Source organism: Amblyomma maculatum, chromosome 4 (assembly GCF_055883805.1).
Source record: "Amblyomma maculatum isolate TAMU_Amacu chromosome 4, ASM5588380v1, whole genome shotgun sequence".
NCBI classification, from domain to species: domain Eukaryota; kingdom Metazoa; phylum Arthropoda; class Arachnida; order Ixodida; family Ixodidae; genus Amblyomma; species Amblyomma maculatum.
This window is the reverse complement of record NC_139347.1, coordinates 101706191-101711902: the sequence shown is the minus strand read 5'-3', so window position 1 is coordinate 101711902 and position 5712 is coordinate 101706191. Positions and strand designations below refer to the sequence as shown.

General features: G+C 48.0%; 1 pseudogene; it reads left to right on the top strand.

The window, feature by feature from the left end:
- The first annotated feature begins 3222 nt into the window (after positions 1-3222).
- On the top strand, positions 3223-4472 carry LOC146191869 (uncharacterized; annotated as a pseudogene).
- The last annotated feature ends 1240 nt before the right edge of the window (positions 4473-5712 follow it).

The following is a 5712-nucleotide window of genomic DNA, read 5'->3' as shown; positions in this document are numbered from 1 at the left end:
GGTCTCGAAACATTACTTCGGGAGTGCCTCCAGTGAGAAACAGATGTTCTGCAGGCATCGATCAGGTGTTCACCAGTTCTGGCGAGCAACCAGTTAATAATGTTGGACCCAGTCTTTAAGCCATCCAGACCATTACCACGGAACAGGCGACAGTCTTTGGGGTCGCACATGGGGTGGAGTCACATTACCAGACTGTTGCTACTGGGGGGTCATAATGACGTTAGCCTAAGACATGTTCCTTTCGGCGAGGAGTCTGAATTTCGCCGCGCCTTGCTGACATCGCATAGCACGTATCTCAGGGGTTGCTGCTGACTCCAAGAAAATTTGGTGGTCAGGACGTTAGACTTTGCTCGAATTGCGCATTGGGGTGCACTGCATGAGATTCGTACCGCCTTTCCTCCCCCAACGCCACGTCTCGCTACCGGTCACCTGACTTTGGGAAATCATGACGTCGCACTTGGTGACCAGGTTGTGGACTTCATTGTATAGATGGTCACGTGGTAGCTAATAAAATATTTGCAATGATGCAGTCATGATCACGTGTCTTGGCCGTCATCTTGAATTTGAGCGCGATGGAGAAACGCACGAGAAACCGGCAAATGTAAGAAGTAACGCTCTTAAATTTCTGGACCTCAAAACTTCAGCCACACTGAGTGGCTACCTCAGTAGCTAACCTGAGTGGTTAACGAGTAGAGTTGAGATTACTTTGAGGTTGTCGACCTCATGAGGTAGCTATATATACCTCTGGTAGCGGCTCCATTTGCTCATGAAAACATCATTACCTGAAATGTGAGGAAGAAAATAACCGTATTTTAATCCCTATGAAAAATTTTAAATTGTATATTTGGTGTTTCATGACGAGGATAAACACCTGAAAAGTAAAGTTAGTTCTAAGCATATAAACATTATCGCTAAAACACACAAGATACTTTGAGTATTTTGTATATTTCTCGTATATTCATATTGTATCTTGTTTCTGTGTATTTTATATTTTGAGTAAATTTTTTCCAAGCAAACAAACTGAAATTGAACCTGTACTCTCCGTAACAGTAATGATGCTCTGAGCTACGGTTTGGCTGACTCCATTGCATGCCGTTGCATAATGAACGCGATCTCATTCATGATGTTTGCTTTTTGTGTAATGGCACGTATAGCAATACAATGTCACCGCAATAAGTTTTTGATGCGATACCCTAACAATTTCAGTAAACGTAGTTCTGCCACGACTTTCCGTAATGTTCGTTTCCCTTTTTATTTTAAAGCGAAGCTGTTAGCGACATGTTTGTCAGCCGGTCGCTAGGGTTATTAGTGATGGTGTAACCAGAAAACGTGACCGCTCGCAGACGACGTGATTACGAACCGATCAAGTGACCTCTCCCACACTACGTATTGTTTCTCAGGATCATGATGCATCGATCACGTGACCTCTTCGGCGCTTCTTATTGACAACTATGCCTCGTGATATCAATGGCACTCACCTCAGCGTCATAATTTCACTTGTATTTGTGCCACATAGCACAGCGGGTGCGCATGAAACCGGAGCAGAACCTCAATCAGTCGCAGGAATTACCCACGACGGTACATGCAGTGACATGAGTTTTCCATATTGTTTAGTCAAAGCCGCCTGCGCATGGAGGTATCCTGCTTGTCATGCGCGAGACTACTAGATTTATCTCGGGGTGCTGCATCTACATGCAACCGTTAATTTCTGCAGTGTTTTAAGTTATCCTAAGGGTTGTATGCGACTTACTCGAAAGTTCTTCGCTTCCTTTTAACTGAACGCTGCCCTGTGCGACCACAATTTAGATCCTTGTGAACCGCCAAACCCATTTATTGCTACCGGCTCTGTCCTGTTAGTGTGTGCTCGTGGGCAAAATGTCTCTTAACCAACTGTTTTTAGGTGGCCGTAATTCTTCACGTCTCCCTTCCTGATTTCCTAATGGAATTGCTACATAGCATCTGCGATAGGTATTCAGTAATATAGTCTAAGTACCTTTTGAAGGGGTGACGTAGCGGTGACTGCAAGTAGTCTGAAAAGAAGACGTGCAGGTTTCCGACAAGCAACCTCACAGGAGACCTGCACTCATAGAAGAAACGTCGTGATTGTTTGCGCAAAACATAAGAACGCGTATTGCCTTTCTGAGGAAGCTGTAGAAGCGGCTCACGTGACTTAGGTCAGTTTTTAAATACGACTTATTGGAAGAAAAAAGCCCCCCTTGGAGCGTCATTTTCTTGTGGTAGACACTAACGTTTGTTTCGCGTTTCTCATTTGCCAGCTCCCTCCTCCACCACTACGCACACTTCACTGAACAAGCATTCATTCTGCGCTTGCGCATGCTGCGGCTGCGGCGACTTCGAATTCGCTATGGGCGAGCCCGCGAACATTAGCTGCTTAGAATGTTCGGGCGACGTTGCTAGATGAAATACGCACTCCTGCCAAGTCATCTAGGTAAACCTTTCAAGTAATACGCGCAAACTGCAAAAGAAGCGCACATGAACCCTCAAAACAGATACAAAGCTATAGATGAATGCTTAATTTATTTCGTGTTTGCCATGTTTAAGTTTCTTGTTAGCGGCTTTTTCTTGTACAAGCGGCTCCTGCCAAGTCCGAGCGCCTCCATTTCCAAGGAGCCGCTAAGGATGACACGAAATTTCGATTCCTTCTTTCAGCTCTTCCTTGAACATGTAAAGCTCCTTGTTTGTAAAGAAAACAGTGTAAGCTAAGGAGAGTTCTGAATTTAAGAACACGATGGAAACAGCGCTTACAGGCGGGACAGCAGAAAAGGAACAAACGCATGCGCTTCTGTTCAATCTGTAAGCGCTCCCTCTCGTCTTTACTTTCCAACGGGAAGCGACCAGCGCGACCGTTCTGAAATTTGGCCCTAACGCTATTTGCAGTTAGTGTAGAACTTTAATAGCCATTGAATAATCCCCTCACAAAGCATTAGTATTTTAACGTCAATTACGCTGCGCCGCGCGGTGTTGCGCTTGTGAAAGAGGAGGACGAAGTGGTTGCGCGTAGACTCGTTCGGTGACAAGCTTTACTGAGACTGTGCTTGAGACTTACTGTGCGTAGCTTTCATGCATTCCCTGTATATTTTGTAAATATTGAACCCATTTCCCCGTAACAAGTTGGTGGAGTGTGCGGGGTAGTCCTGGAACCTTTCGAACTTTCATCGACGAAGCAGACGCTTGGCCGGGCTCCCTCCTGACCTCACAGCCATGGCAAGCCACGACCACGACGGAGAAGGTCACTCTTCCCGCTCAACTGGGGCTGCTTCTAATTCAGGCCAGGAGCACCAAGTATCCTCCAGCTCATGGCCGCATCAGCGCGAGCCCAGAACATTTTCTGGTCAGGACGATGAGGATGTCGAGGACTGGCTGACGCACTACGAACGTGTCAGCAAATACACTCCCTGGGACTCGGCCATGCAACTCGCGAACGTGGTATTTTCGCTGGCCGGCACTGCGCTGTTGTGGTTTAAGAACCATGAAGACAACCTTTCTACCTGGGACAAGTTTGTGGAAGAGATAACCAACTGTTTTGGAGACTCCACATCAAAAAGACGCAAGGCTGAGCAAACCCTTCCCCAACGAGCACAGTTACCTGGAGACATACATAGAGGAAGTTCTGAAGATCTGCAGCATTATTAATAGACGCATGCCCGAAGAAGACAAGGTTGGCCATCTCTTAAAAGGATTCGCCGTAAATGTTTATAATTTCCTTACCACAAAGGAAACCTTAGCCAGTACTTCGGACGTTATCCAGTACTGCCGTACATTTGAAGCTTTAAAAATGCGGCGTATTGCACCCACATTTGGACGCCTCTCCAACGTCCCAACAGTTGCCAGCGTTGACTACACTGTCCACGATGATCTCACCTCTCTGGTCCGCAGAGTTGTGATTGAAGAGCTGGCCAAGCACCTGCAAGGCGCCGACGCGCGACCTGTGTACTCGGAATGCGCAGTTCAGCCACAGCAGGCTGAACATCCAGCCTCGTGGACGTGGCAACCACTTCCTCGCTACTCCTACGGCAAAGAGCGCGCCTATTCGCCTCTGACCAGCCGCTTTCCTCCACATTCAAACGTGCGTCATGCAGCTCCCATCGTCTCTCAACCACCGTCGTATTCCTCCGGATCCAGCGCCTACGCTTTTCGTGAGTCGCCCGTTTGTTACAACTGCGGCCACCGCGGGCACATAGCGCGGCTTTGTCAACGCCGGCGACAGCAGGTCTCACGTTCTTGGACCCGCTCTTGGGCAGGTTTTCGTCACCATGATAACATTGAGTGGCGTCAACCTCGTCCACTACATCCTCGCCCAGGCATCTTTCGCAGTGACTCTCCCGCTTCTGACCGCAGCTTTACACCACCACCCCCGCGCCGAGTACGGTCCCCGTCCCCACGTCGACGCTCGCCTACGAATCGGGAAACTAGCAGAAGCGGCCGATGGAGGTGAGGTCGCGAAACGGTGATCTTCGCCAATTTTTCTGCCTACTGTGATGTTGAAGAACAAAGTGCATGTTACTGTAAATGGTGCAAATACGCTAGCTTTAGTCGATGCTGGTGCCACATTTTCAGTGATGAGTCCCAGTTTTAAAAATCGCCTTGGACCGACAATAATGTTCGCTTGGGACCGAAGCGCCAGCTTTCGCGATGTTGGGGGAGAACATTTGCGTCCAGTCGGTCTTTGCTGCGTATCAGTGGTCATTGCTAGGGAAACGTTTCGAGTTGAATTTGCAGTTGTAGCAAGAGCCACAGTTGATGTTATTCTCGGAATTGATTTTCTGCGCGATTGTGGAGCAACGGTCGATTGCGCAGCCGGCGAAAATTCTCTGCGCCGCAATATTCTGTCCGCTTTTGTAGACGAGACACCTAGCTCTAGTGACGGCGCATTTTATGTCTTCAACGATGTAGTGTTACCTTCTATGGCTGCAATGTATGTACCGGTTCACAGCTCTGCCGAGCGAGCAGGCACCCACTCTGTGTTTGTTGAAGCTGACATGAACAATGCCATGAAGAAATATTTACTAGTTCCCCGTGCCGTCGTCGACGTCATAGAGGGTTGTGCCCTCTTGTGGACTGTAAACATTTCGTCAGAACTCGTTTATTTACCATCAGGCCTCAGGTTGGCTACATTTGACGGCTACGAGGTCCTTTTTATTCGGTCTGTCTCCTCATCCGCACCATCGTGTGGATCCTGATTACAGTGCGAATATAACGCGGATGATAAACAAATCGCTTTCGTCATCCGACCAGCAAGAGTTATGGGAAGTTCTGGCACCTTACGCCTCTGTGTTTGACTTTGCTCAAGAAGCCGATTTTTCTGTTCCGCCACATTCACGTGTGTCACACAAGAACAGCATTGGTGATGCGATCCCTATCAGACAGAAGCCCTACCGAGTATCACCAGTCGAGCGCAGAACAATTAACGAACACGTCCAGGACATGTTGAAGAAAGGTGTTATACGGGAGTTCTCCAGTCCTTGGGCAGCCCTCATCATCTTGGTGAAGAAGAAGGACAACTTGTGGAGATTTTGTGTGGACTATCGTCGGTTAAACGCAGTTACAAAAAACGATGTTTATCCTCTTCCACGTATCGACGATGCCTTAGATTGTCGTCAATCCGCTTCCTATTTCTCGTCAGTAGATCTTCGGTCTGGCTATTGGCAGATCCCGATGCATCCGTCGTACCGAGAAAAGACAGCCTTTGTG